Here is a 13,072-nt window from a genome sequence, read left to right on the forward strand (position 1 = left end):
ATTCTCTTGAAATATTCCCTATGAGTAAAACTTGTGAGAATGATTATGCTACTGTTATCTATGATAATCCATGCTACTTTGATAAATCTTATGATAATGCTTTGTTTGTGCCTGATATCGAAATGCATGGTACTAAAGAGTTTTGCTTGGCAAATGTTTATGATAAAGCTCTAGATGATGGTCCTTGTTACTTGATAATATTAATTGTACTACTAATGAAAACGGGATTGGAGAGGTCTTGACTTTATCTAGGAGTCCCATATCTCTTGAGATTGATCAATCATCTTGTTATATTATTGATAAAAGTGGGTTTGAAAATTTTAATCCCATTATTTTTTAGCTTGATAAAAATTATGTGTTTATAGATCATGAAAAACATGCTTTATGTGATAGTTATATTGTTGAGTTTGTTCATGAAGCTACTGAAAATTATTATGAGAGAGGAAAATATGGTTGTAGAAATTTTCATGGTACTAAAACACCTCTCTACATGCTGAAAATTTTGAGGTTACTTGTGTTTTATCTTCTTATGCTTGTCACTTTGTTCTTCATGAATTTATTTGTGTACAAGATTCCTATGCATAGGAAGTGGGTTAGAATTAAATGTGTTTTGAATTTTCTTCTTGATGCTCTTTCTGCTTCAACTCTTATTCCTCATGTGAGCATCATTAAAATTGCTGAGCCCATCTTAATGGATATAAAGAAAGCACTTCTTGGGAGATAACCCATGTCTTTATTTTGCTACTGTTTTGTTGTGTCTTGGAAGTTGTTACTACTGTAGCAACCTCTCCTTATCTTTATTTTATTGCATTGTTGTGCCAAGTAAAGTCTCTAATAGAAGGTTGATACTAGATTTGGATTTCTGCGCAGAAACAGATTTCTATCTGTCACGAATTTGGGTAGGTCTCTCTGTAGGAAACCCAAAAAATTCTGCCAATTTTCATGCGTGTTCCTCAGATATATACGCAACTTTCATTAGTTTTGAGTTTTCTGATTTGAGCAATGGAAGTACCTCTTAAAAATTCGTCTTTACTGGCTGTTCTGTTTTGACAGATTCTGTCTCTGTTTTTTTGCATTGTCTCTTGTGGACTTTAAGCAAGGCTTTCTAGACGTGGAGAGCTGTAGCTGATGTTTTATTGAGTTCTTGCAATGTGTCACTACAGGACTAAAGTGGATTAAAGTTTTTTTTTGAGTACTAACCCCTCGAATGAAGTTTATGAGAAGTTTGGTGTGAAGGAAGTTTTCAAGGGTCAAGAGAGGAGGATGATATATGATCAAGAAGAGTGAAAAGTCTAAGCTTGGGGATGTCCCCGTGGTTCATCCCTGCATATTTCAAGAAGACTCAAGCATCTAAGCTTGGGGATGCCCAAGGCATCCCCTTCTTCATCAACAATTTATCAGGTTTCTTCTAGTGAAACTATATTTTTATTCGGTCACATCTTATGTGCTTTACTTGGAGCGTCTGTGTGTTTATTTTCGTTTTGTTTATGTTTGAATAAGATCGGATCCTAGCAATCCTTGTGTGGGAGAGATACACGCTCCGCTTTTTCATATGAACACTGGTGTTCTTCGTTTTACTTTTAAGGTTCATGACAAAAGTTGGAAGCTATTGCACTTATTGTTATTTGGTTGGAAACAAAAAATGCTTCATATTGTCTTGAATAATTTGATACTTGGCAATTGGTTTGAGCTCTCAAGTAGATCATGACTAAGCTCTTGCACCATGTAGTTTGAACCTATTAGTGGAGAACTACCGTAGAGCTTGTTGAAATTGGTTTGCATGATTGGTCTCTCTAAGGTCTAGATATTTTCTGGTAAAAGTGTTTGAGCAACAAGGAAGACAGTGTAGAGTCTTATAATGCTTGCAATATGTTCTTATGTAAGTTTTGCTGTACCGGTTCATACTTGTGTTTGCTTCAAACAACCTTGCTAGCCAAAGCCTTGTACTGAGAGGAAATGCTTCTCGTGCATCCAAAACCTTGAGCCAAAACCTATGCCATGTGTGTCCACCATAACTACCTACTATGTGGTATTTTTCTGCCATTCCAAGTAAATACTTCATGTGCTACCTTTAAACAATTCAAAAGTTATTATCTCTTATTTGTGTCAATGTTTTATAACTCATGAGGAAGTATGTGGTGTTTTATCTTTCAATCTTGTTGGGCAGATTTTCACCAATGGACTAGTGGCTTCATCCGCTTATCCAATAATTTTGCAAAAAGAGCTGGCAGCGGGGTTCCCAGCCCCAATTAACTAACTTCATTAATAATTCTCTTCACATGTTTTGCTCTGATTCATCAGTAAGCAACTTAATTTTGCAAATAGACACTCCTCCATGGTATGAGAATGTTGGAAGGCACCCGAGGATTCGGTTAGCCATGGCTTGTGAAAGCAAAGGTTGGGAGGAGTGTCACCCATAAATAAATAAAAACTAAAGTACATGTGTAAACAAAAGAGAAGAGGGATGATCTACCTTGCTGGTAGAGATAACGTCCTTTATGGGAGCCGCTCTTTGAAAGTCTGTTTGGCGAGGGGATTAGAGTGCCCACTACCATTTGTTGACAACAACAAACACCTCTCAAAACTTTACTTTTATGCTCTCTATATGATTTCAAAACTTGAAAAGCTCTAGCACATGATTTAATCTCCCCCTTCCCTATGCGAAGGGCCTTTCTTCTACTTTATGTTGAGTCAGTTTACCTACTTCCTTCCATCTTAGAAGCAAACACTTGTTTCAACTGTGCATTGATTCTTACATATTTGCTTATTTGCATTCATCATATTACTTTGTGTTAACAATTATCCATGAGATATACATGTTGAAAGTTGAAAGCAACTGCTGAAACTTGTATCTTCCTTTGTGTTGTTTCAATGCCTTTACTTTGAATTTATTGCTTTATGAGTTAACTCTTATGCAAGACTTTTGATGCTTGTCTTGAAAGTACTATTCATGAAAAGTTTTGCTATATGTTATCTATTTGTTAGCAACTACAGATCATTTCCTTGAGTCACTTCATTCATTTCATATGCTTTACAATAGTATGATCAAGGTTATGTAAGTAGCATGTCACTACAGAAATTATTCTTTTTATCGTTTACCTACTCGAGGGCGAGTAGGAACTAAGCTTGGGGATGCTGATACGTCTCCAACGTATCTATAATTTGTGATGTTCCATGCTTGTTTTATGACAATTCCTACATGTTTTGCTCACACTTTATAATGATTTTATGCATTTTCCGGAACTAACCTATTAACAAGACTAGTTGAATGCCCGTGCGTTGCTACGGCTATTCAAATTTCTTTCCTTGTCAAGAAAATTGAAGCTCCAAATCTAATACACATCCCCCATTTGAACAAGAAAAATATTCCATATAATAAAAATTAATTAGTTGCATCACTTTGTTGGATAAAGGAATGGCAAGGAAGAAAATAAATTAAAATCCTTTTGTATGATAATAAGTTCCTCTACTCATAATAGTCACATCACATTAATTTACAACGTGCCCTCCTCACAAGAGTGATTCATCTGTCTTCCTCACTGATTTCAATCCTACAGAATTTTATCTGCCAAAAGTTGTGGACAATGCTTGGAGCAGCCATTGGAGGCGTCAGTTTGATGCATTCAAAGTAGTTCAGAGTAGACGGTTAATAAAATAATCAAAAAGAACATGATTAATTGAATTTTTATCCATGTTTTTCAATCAACCCAATATTGTTTGTTAGCCTCTTATGATCAAACAACATGTTATTACTAATAAGAACTGTTGTTTCATCTACACGACTGGACAGTCAGTACAGTGCTGAAAGAAAACATAAATTATAGCTCATCACTTTTGATTTGGTATTCCGTGCATGATGACATGTTTTTTTTGTTTATAATAACTGCAGTTCCAAAAAACAATTGTTATTAAATTAGTGTCAGAAGGAACAATTTGAGACAGAAATTTTCATAAAACGTTATGGTCTAAAAATGAGACAACAATTGTTATTAAATTAGAGTCAGCTTAAGGGTCTAAAAATGAATTAAGTGAAAGGAAACTACATTCATCATAACACCCGTCACTAAACCAAATCTAAATAATCTCATGATCTTCTCCCTCCATAGACCTAACCTATTCCCTACAAATTTTGGTTTTTGACAAAGATGCTCTATCTATTAAGTTTATTGGAGTCGCAGTCAAAAAATATGTTTCAGAAAAGTGTCCGTAATAACTACATTTTTTTATAAAGGATGCTTTATTAAAAGGTTCCATAATAGCCACCTGCAGTAGTACATAGTAAAAATCAAGATATAGAGTAGAAAAAACCTGTAATGCCGCTTCTAACACAAAATCAAATTGAGCTATTGTAGAACCGCTCTAATGCAGAGCTGGCGTATACTAACCATGATAGTCTGGTTCACCATGAGCACGCTGGTCTACAACAGCATGGCCATGGTAGCATGACATGGAGGCATCCACTCCATGCCATTTGCGTTGCCGGGTAGCCCTCCTCGTAACCGCTTCCCCCGACACAAGCAAAATACCTAAACGGATGAAACACTGCGTTGTCACTTGCATTGATACACAATTTCCAACAAATTGAAGAGCAAATGTGTGGACCTCGCTCACCCTTGACATGGCAACGTCGGCGATGGCATGTGCTTTGGGGTGCGCGCAGTGAACGAACTGCTTGGAATGGCCATAAAGTACTTCAGCTGGAGGGCATTCCAGTGGAGCCTGTCCAGATGCTTGCAATGATGACCAACAAACGCGTTGAGTGACCAAAGACCAACTCCAATATAATAGTATAGATGTGAGTTCTATGAGAAGGGGGGAAAATAATCGGCAGCCACCCTGTCACTCCCAATGCACCCTAAAATAAGATATTCGTTGTGCAAAAATTAAGATTCACTGCTTCAAGATCTGTATCCGCACTCGGTAATCATATATTCAATGGTTCAGCCTACCAGCAACTTCCTTAATATAAAAATTCTGAAACAAAATTTGATTTTTCTGAAATCCCTAGAACTGTTTGATGTAAATCTAACACAAGGAACATAGTTAGCACAAAGCATCATACATCAAAGCATGAGAACAGGTTATATTACAAGAAATTGTTTCAGGACCCAGATTAGGCATCCAGTGCAGAGTAGACTGACGTAGCAGCATAATGCAGGCAAGAATAGAGCTTACCGTAGGTAATGGATGGGCATGACGCCAGTCTTCCAGAGCGCAATCTTCTCGAAGATCTCGATAAGGAGGAAATGGTGGCTGGTTGGGTTGCAGATGTTGTCGGCATTGGCGGTAACCCATAGGATGAGGCACAGAAGTTGGCGGCCTTGACGAGGATGGAGGTGCATAGGAGGGGGTGAGGTCCTCGACACACCTGACCTGATAGCGCTCACCCCACCGTCGCCATCCCGTACATGTGTTTCTCCAGATTGGCAAAACCGCATGTCCCGCCTGCACGCCATGATAAAATAAGAACATTAAAAGGAATAGGATTGTGAGAACTGTACGAGCAGATCAAAACTCTAGTAATTGGTAAGGTATGAAGAAAGAAGAGGGACTCACCTAGGAGAAAGCTTTCAGTTTAATTTGGTTGGAAGCCACATGGCCAACGGTAGCACCTGATTTAATTCGAACTGCTATCGGTACAGGTCCCCTCTACAACATCAACCCTTGTGAGATGGTTACATTTAATTGAAATCCAGATAACATGTTCGATTTTAAGTTGCCGCATGGGCAGAATTTCTTGATCTGTAAAGATTTTAGAAGCAGGGAAATTATGAAACACATGAAACGCAGATGTAGTGGAACAAAAGAACACACATGGACAACAATCGGTAAGTTAGTTGGAGATGGTCTTACATTTTCCAGGGGTAATTTCACCCCGCTGCCAGTAAACAGAGAAGGAAGAACAAAACGAAAATAATGGATATTCAAATGTCCAACAATATTGGCATTACATGTTCAGCACATTGCATTTTTTGCACAAACAAAACACTGTAATACATGTGGAGAATGGCAATTAAGGTCAAGTATGAAAATTTAAAATGAACAAGCCAGTACATCCATTTCGCCTAATCCCCTTATCTTACAGTGCTTCTAATCACCCCTTGATAGTTTTACATCTGTATTCCGTTAAACATTGTCCGTAACATAGCTAACTCAAAATTAGAAGGATAACAGTCTTGCTAAGCAAGGAATATATATATGTACCTAATTATCGTAGTCTGGTAGAAGCCTCGAGAGTGAGAAGTGGAAAGAATACCAGGCTGACAAAATCCTGCTTAACGAACTGAGAAACAAATAGAGTCAGCGCTATAAACAACTGTACATCAATATCAAATTCAAAATGAATTCCGCCAAAACTAAACTAAAAATCAGCATGTGGCATCACCTTACCTTGCTTATCCATCTCTTGCCAGCAGACTGACACAGCATCACATCTGGTAGTTGGTGACCATGATAATCTACCTTGAGTCCAACCTATGGAATAAAGATATAGATCAAAGTCAAAGGTAGCAATGCAAGGAAACTGGACGGCGGGTATGGAACTCATGGCGGACAGCGATACGCTCGTCAGTATGCAGAACTGAACAGCTTCGGAGCGAGGGCGCAGGGGCGGGTAGATCGGGAGGGGAGGCTATCATGTTGGCGGCGGAAACCTGGAATCATGAGGATGATGCGGTCTTCCGGGGCGAATGAGCCAGAGAGGTTGAGCGCAGGCGCTGGGAGGCGCAACAACGAGAGGAGGGGAAGGCTGCGCGGATCAGCTGGGGTAGGGGCAGCCAGTGGATGAAGGGCGTCACGTGTGAGTCGGAGGTGGAGCAACGCACGGGCCTGGAGCGCAGCCGTGTACCCTGGTTTTCGATCGCTTACCCCTGCCTCTAGTGCTCCATGACGGGAGTGCCTGCGAGCATGGCGGTCGGGGCTAGCCACCAAGCGCGTATGCTCCATTGCTCCCACGCGTGGGGGTGCTTCGCGGTGACCAGGAGAACAACAAGCGGAGGAGAGGCGCCGGGCGATTCGGAGGCCCGCCTAGCGGTGGGTGGGACTGGGATCGCCGGGGAGGTGGGTGAGGAAGGCGGCGCGGCGGCGAGTTTCGATCTAGAGAACTACGCGAGCGAGAGGTCAGGGTTGAGGGAGAGGTTTCCGGCATTCCGCGAGTGGGGGTGAGCAATGAGATCATACGGTGGATATTGGTTTGGAAGGATTGGACGGTCCGGATTGTTTTAATGACGACCACCAAAGTGCGTTGAGTGTCAAACGACCAACTCTCATTTAATAGTAAAGATGCCGAAGTGCCAGTTCCTGCTTTCTGCTGTTTTTGGTTCCAGAAAGGTTGTTCGCGCAATATTCTCGGAATTCGACGAAACGAAGACCAAACATCATAATTCACCGAGACGGACCAGGACACCGAAGGGGAGTCAGAGGGGAGGCCTGGGGCCCCCAGACCATAGGCCGGCGCGGCCTGGAAGGGGGGCGCGCCGCCCTATGGGGTGGGACCCCCAGGCGCCCTCCTGCGCCGCCTCTTCGCCTATATAACCCCTCGCGACCTAAAACCTCGATACGAATTGACGAAACTCCAGAAAGACTCCAGGGGCGCCGCCGCCATCGCGAAACTCCAATTCGGGGGACAGAATCTCTGTTCCGGCACGCCGCCGGGACGGGGAAGTGCCCCCGGAAGCCATCTCCATCGACGCCACCGCCTCCATCATGCTCCGTGAGTAGTTCCCCCATGGACTACGGGTTCTAGCTGTAGCTAGTTGGTACTCTCTCTCCCATGTACTTCAATACAATGATCTCATGAGCTGCCTTACATGATTGAGATTCATCTGATGTAATCGGTGTTGTGTTTGTTGGGATCCGATGGATTGTTACATTATGATTAGTCTATCTATAAAGTTTGTGAAGTTATTGTTGCTGCAATCTTGTTGTGTTTAATGCTTGTCACTAGTGCACGAGTGGCATGATCTTAGATTTAAGCTCTATATGTATTGTTTAGATTGTATCTACAAGTTGTTTGCACATATTGCTGTCCGGAACCTGAGGCCCCAAAGTGACGGAAATTGGGACAACCAGAGGGAAGGCTGTGATATGAGGATCACATGTTTTCACCAAGTGTTAATGCTTTGCTCCGGTGCTCTATTAAAAGGAGTACCTTAATTGCCAGTAGATTCCCTTGAGGCCCGGCTGCCACCGGCTGGTAGGACAAAAGATGTTATGCAAGTTTCTCATTGCGAGCACATATAACTATATATGGAAAACATGCCTACATGATTAATAAATTGATGTTCTGTCTTAATGCCATTTCAATCCTATCAATTGCCCAACTGTAATTTGTTCACCCAACACTTGTTATTGGAGAGTTACCACTAGTGAAGATAGCTGGGAACCCCGATCCATCTTTTATCATCATATACTTGTTCTATATGTCATTGGAAGTAGTATCAACTATTTTCTGGTGCCATTGCCTCTGTGTTACTGCTTCTGCTGCTGTGTTACTGTTACTATTGCTCTCATATTACTACTGCTTTCACATCACCCCTGTTACTAGTGCTTTTCCAGGTGCAGCTGAATTGACAACTCAGTTGTTAAGGCTTATAAGTATTCTTTACCTCCCCTTGTGTCGAATCAATAAATTTGGGTTTTACTTCCCTCGAAGACTGTTGCGATCCCCTATACTTGTGGGTTATCAAGTGAAAGGACACAGATGTCGCCTAGAGGGGGGTGAATAGGCGATTTAAAACTTTTACGAGATGGGCTTAACAAATACGGAATAAAACTAGCGTTTACTTTGTCAAGCCCAAAGCCTATATACTATGGTTCACCTATGTGCACCAACAACTTATGCTAAGCAATACAAGCTAGTACGTGATAGCAAGATATATATAAGCATGATGGCTATTGATGACCCACAAGTATAGGGGGTGTATCGTAGTATCTTCGATAAGTAAGAATGTCGATCCCAACGAGGAGCAGAAGGTGTTGACAAGCAGTTTCGATGAAGGATTCACTGTAAATGCTCACAGACAAGTATTCAGGGGGTTTTGATGTAACAGTTGAATAAAGTGCGAGTAAGTAAAGTGCGAGAGTAATAATTGCAGCGAGTGGCCCAATCCTTTTTAGCACAAAGGACAAGCCGGTTTGTTTACTTATAATGACCAAGCGTTCTCGAGGACACACGGGATTTTAGTCTAGTGCTTTCGCTACATACGGCTAAATAATCTTCATTGTTATGATAAGTGTTGTGTGGGTGAACCTATGCTAATGTACCGCCCTTCCTAGGACTAATACATACTTGTGATTATACCCCTTGCAAGCATCCGCAACTACAAGAAAGTAATTAAGAATAAATCTAACCACAGCCTTAAACTCTGAGATCCTGCGATCCCTCCTGCATCGATATACCAACGGGGGTTCAGGTTTCTGTCACTCCGGCAACCCCGCAATTAGCAAACGAATGCAAGATGCATTCCCCTAGGCCCATAAATGGTGAAGTGTCATGTAGTCGACGTTCACATAACACCACTAGAAGAATAACACCACAACTTAAATATCACACCATTGAATATTACTCATCCATAGTTCACTACTAACATTTAGACTTCACCCATGTCCTCAAGAACTAAACGAACTACTCACGAGACATCATACGGAACATGATCAGAGGTGATATGATGATGAATAACAATCTGAACATAAACTTGGTTCAATGGTTTCACTCAATAGCATCAACAACAAGTAGAAATCGATACCGGGAGAGTTTCCCCTATCAAACAATCAAGATCAAACCCAAATTGCTACGGCGGTGACGAGGTGCTGCGGAGGAGATGGCGGTGATGATGGTGGAGATGATGATGATGGTGATGGCGATGATGTCCAGCTCGATGACGGTGACGATGGCGTCGATTTCCCCCTCCCGGAGGGAATTTCCCCGGCGGATTCCTGCCCGCCGGAGAGCTCTTTTCTCTCTGGTGTTCTCCGCCCCGCAGAGGCGGCTGTCACTCTTCGTGAGGAACCCTCTGTGGCTTAGGTCTTCGGGACGAAGGGTTTCGCGAAGAAAAGGAGGCGAAAGGGGTCGTGGGCCCCCCAGACCACATGGCGGCGCGGCCAGGGCATGGGCCGCGCCGCCCTAGGGTGTGGGCCCACCCTGGGTCCTCCTGGTCCCTCCTTCTGGCTTCCTCCGTCATCTTGAAAAATAGGATTTTTGGTATAATTTCCTCCCACAGTTGATCTTCCGAAATATTGCATTCTGACGGTGCTTTTTCCAGCAGAATCCTGGCTCCGGTGCTTGATCCTCCAATAATGATGAAACATGCAAAATAGATGAAATAACATAAGTATTGTGTCCCAATATGAAATATATCAATGAATAACAGCAAATTATGATATAAAATAGTGATGCAAATTGGACGTATCAACTCCCCCCAAGCTTAGACTTCGCTTGTCCCCAAGCGAAACTGAGCTCGATAGACAGGACCACATGTTTATGGAGTGAAGAGTCGATAAATAAAATACGGACAAGAAGCATCATATTCATTCACACAAAACATTATAGTAAACAACCTCTCATAACTCAACTTGAAACAAGTATAAGGTAATCACAAGTAAAGGTGCATAAGAAATCATAATTGGTGATGGCAAACTTCGTTCCTGGTCAGAGAACAATTAACAGATTATATTTATCTCATTGAGCAGCGCTCTCATGTTAAAGTTTATAAGGCACAACTTGCATACTCAATCATAATGGTCTTTTCACGATCATTGATAACTTGCAAAGCTTTATTCATTCAGATAAAACTTGTACTAATCAAGGAAGAATAAAAGACATGATGAAGTGAATCACAATATAATGGTTTGATCACAACAACTCAAATGCTTGCTCAAGATGGAGGGAAATAGGTTTACTGACTCAACATAAAGTAAAAGACAGGCCCTTCGCAGAGGGAAGCAGGGATTAAATCATGTGCTAGAGCTTTTTCAGTTTTGCAATCATATAAAGAGAATAAAAGTAACATTTTGAGGGGTGTTTGTTGTTGTCAACGACTGGTAGCAGGTACTCTAACCCCCTTGCCAGACAAACCTTCAAAGAGCGGCTCCCATATTATTTTCATTTTGTGTGGCACTCCTTCCAACCTTTCTTTCACAAACCATGGCTAACTGAATCCTCGGGTGCCTGCCAACAATCTCATACCATGAAGGAGTGCCTTTTTATTTTAGCTTTATGATGATGATGACACTCCCCCCAACCTTTGCTCACACAAGCCATGGCTAACCGAATCCTTCGGGTGCCGTCCATCAATCGCATACCATGGAGGAGTGTCTATTTAGTTTAATTAATTTGGGACTGGGAATCCCATTGCCAGCTCTTTTTGCAAAATTATTGGATAAGCGGATGAAGCCACTAGTCCATGGGTGAAAGTTGCCCAACAAGATTGAAAGATAAAACACCACATACTTCCTCATGAGCTATGAAACATTGACACAAATAAGAGATACTAAGTTTTGAATTATTTAAAGGTAGCACATGAAGTATTTACTTGGAATGGCAGAAAATACCATGTAGTAGGTAGGTATGGTGGACACAAATGACATAGGTTTGGGTTAAGGTTTGGATGCACGAGAAGTAATCCCTCTCAGTACAGGTCTTTGGCTAGCAAGGTTAATTAGCAAGCATAAGAGTCGAGGGAAACAAACAAATATACATATGATAGAAACAATCATGCATCTTCCTTGTAAGCACAAACAATCTTAACTTCAGAATAATAAGCTATGAGCTAACAAGAAAGAAAGACAATGAAACATCTATATGTATTTCTCTTTTCTAATTAAACCTCAAAGTGTTGTTGCTATTGACCAATGCTAAGTTTGCCAAAACCAAATAGATTTATTCAATGCTCCCAAAGTGATACCAATACTAACAACAAGGTAAATCATATAGTAGAGATTGCAAACTAAAATAAGATGTGCAATATGTAAATGATAAGACTTCTCATTAATATTCCATAACGATAACTCACACCAAGGGATACATAGACAACCAACTAAAGAAGAGATACTTCCAAACTACAACCCATCTTATATGATAACTTCCCTACTCATGATATGACACTACTTGACAATTAAAAGTAAAAGGTAGTGATAATGTGATACCGCGGCACTCCCCCAAGCTTGGAACAAACCAAGGGGATGCCAATACCGATGATGAATTACTCCTGCGGCGATGGTGGTGATGAATTCTGGACAAGCTTCTCAATAAGCTCCTGAAGCTCATCAATCTTGTACATGAGATTGTGGATCATCTCCGAATTATGCTCGACGCGGTTAAAAAGTATATCCGACGGCGAGCCCCAACTCTTGGAGTTATTTCCCCACTCTTCAGCTTCAGGCCTCGTCCTTCCTGCAGTGTTAGAACGATCTATATCCCAATTGCTAGGCAATGCTGCCTTGGGAGTCCTTTCAATTTGACTATTGTAAATTAGATTGCGGAAGGGGTTGTAGGTGCCTGGAGGAGATGTCTTTGAAGCTAGGTAATGACGTGGAACTCCTCCTCCAGTGCTAATCCGTGCACTCTTCTTGGCGTTGAACGGGTTTGACACCACTCCGATGCTTGCAATGGTGGTGCGCGGGCGCACTCGCGGAACTTCCTCGACTTCCTCTTCATCCTCCTTGACTTCTTCCTTCAACTCGGGGTCTTGGATATCTTCCTCCGAAGGCTCCTTGTCCTTGTTGTGGGAAACCATGGCGCTTCTAAACTGAAAACAGATCCTGGCAGAAACAGCTCAAAACAAAACTCGTCGAGAAAACGATATACGGACCTCCAGGGGCCCGGGGGATTATATAGAATAAATTTTTACAACAGACGGAAAGTACCAGATCGAACCAAAGTCGGAAAGGGGCGACGAGGCGGTGCCACCATAGGGCGGCGCGGGCCCAGGTCAGGCCGCGCCGGCCTGTGGTGGCACGCCCTCGTGCGTCCTTTCCACTCCGTTTCGAACTCGTAATTTTTCTTATTTTCCAAAAACAGCAAAAATATTGTTCGGAAGGTAAATTGCGAACTTTTCATTACCAGTACTGTTAC

The 13,072-nt window shown here is 41.8% G+C and overlaps 1 long non-coding RNA gene across 1 annotated transcript; it reads right to left on the reverse strand.

Moving 5' to 3' along the window:
* Nucleotides 1-4,502: 4,502 nt before the first annotated feature.
* On the reverse strand, nt 4,503-6,432 carry LOC127338596 (uncharacterized). The gene is made up of 3 exons (XR_011754219.1): nt 6,391-6,432; nt 5,176-6,283; nt 4,503-4,730 (listed from the first exon to the last, which is right to left on the reverse strand). It is a non-coding gene; the product is annotated as an uncharacterized lncRNA (long non-coding RNA).
* Between the last annotated feature and the right edge of the window lie 6,640 nt (nt 6,433-13,072).

This window comes from Lolium perenne, chromosome 3, assembly GCF_019359855.2.
Source record: "Lolium perenne isolate Kyuss_39 chromosome 3, Kyuss_2.0, whole genome shotgun sequence".
NCBI classification, from domain to species: Eukaryota; Viridiplantae; Streptophyta; class Magnoliopsida; order Poales; family Poaceae; genus Lolium; species Lolium perenne.